Below are 1,455 nucleotides of genomic sequence, written 5' to 3' on the forward strand. Positions count from 1 at the left end.
TTATTATTATTATTATTATTATTATTATTATTATTATTTTCCTGTTGAGGCATCTAATGATCAGCCTGCATTTTTATCAAAGCTGATATATTTTATATATCAAATATACCCTTGCAGGCCAGAAGCAAAGGGGAAAAACATTTAGCTGACGGAAAAAAAAGAACATTTTTCGGAAATCTTCCAAAGCTGTTTCTTTCTTAAACTGAGTTAAAAAGGGCAATAAATGTTGGGGAAAGGCAACTGGCTTGGCTGGAGAAGAAGCTTCTTTCGACTTGATTTTGCGGCTGGAAAGGGGGGTTTCTTTTGAAAAGCTCTTTTTTTACGGAGTTCCTCCCTTTTTACTTTACGGAAGCTTTATTCTTTGGAGCGGCTACCTACGACGATGTACGAAATATAATAGCTTCGATATATTGGCTTCAATGTGATCATGCAAAGGATTTAAGGAACGCTAGATGATTGTAAGAGTTGCATTTATCCTGGAATTAAGTCAGCCACCAGCCTAGACAGGAGACGCCATCGAACACTCCTGAGATATAGTTGCCAGGCATTTGTTGGAAAGACCCTCAAATGAAGGAGATCTTTCAATGATCATGAACTCAAGATCCTCGGAGATAAAAATGTAAGATTATCCATCCGTTTTGGAAGGCGATAGGGCAAGGAGGGCAAGAGGCGAGCTGGTAAGGAAGATTGCATGTAAGATATATTCTTACTGATTCGTCATTTATATATAGCTCTTCGTCTGCCTTATAAGGGCAAGGAAATGGGTGTCTCTTTCGGGATTGGTTCGAGCAAACAGCCAATGGGAATTCCAACCAGGCTGATTGGACAGGGGCAGCCCAAGGAGGAGCAAGGAGGCTGGGCTGAGGGTATATAAGGGCTGGTCGGGATGGCAGGAGGGCAGGCCAGAGCTTGGTAACCATATACCACTGTGCCTCTCATTTATTTGTCTGACAAATGAATTAATATTTTAATTTCTCGGTTGCTGCGTTGAATATTTCATTCCAGCTAAGCGTGAACCACAAGCGGAAGGTGCTACACAGCCGGGTGCGGCCTACGCTTTTCCCCCTCAGAAAGCGAAGCCTGAGCTCCATTAATGGTCCGTTTTATAGCAAATAGAAATGAAATAAAGCCTGAAAAACAGAAAGAAAAGAGATAAATTAGTGGCATCAATCAAATAGGCCTCGGTTTCCATAGCAACCGGGTGCGGCCTACGCTTTTTCCCTCAGAAAGCGAAGCCTGAGCTCAATTAATGGTCCGTTTTATAGCAAATAGAAATGAAATAAAGCCTGAAAAACAGAAAGAAAAGAGATAAATTAGTGGCATCAATCAATCAATCAATCAATCAAATAGGCCTCGGTTTCCATAGCAACCAGGTGCGGCCTACGCTTTTTCCCTCAGAAAGCGAAGCCTGAGCTCAATTAATGGTCCGTTTTATAGCAAATAGAAATGAAATAA

The sequence above is a fragment of the Podarcis melisellensis genome (genome assembly GCF_964234715.1).
Source record: "Podarcis melisellensis genome assembly, chromosome: Z".
Lineage (NCBI taxonomy): Eukaryota > Metazoa > Chordata > Lepidosauria > Squamata > Lacertidae > Podarcis > Podarcis melisellensis.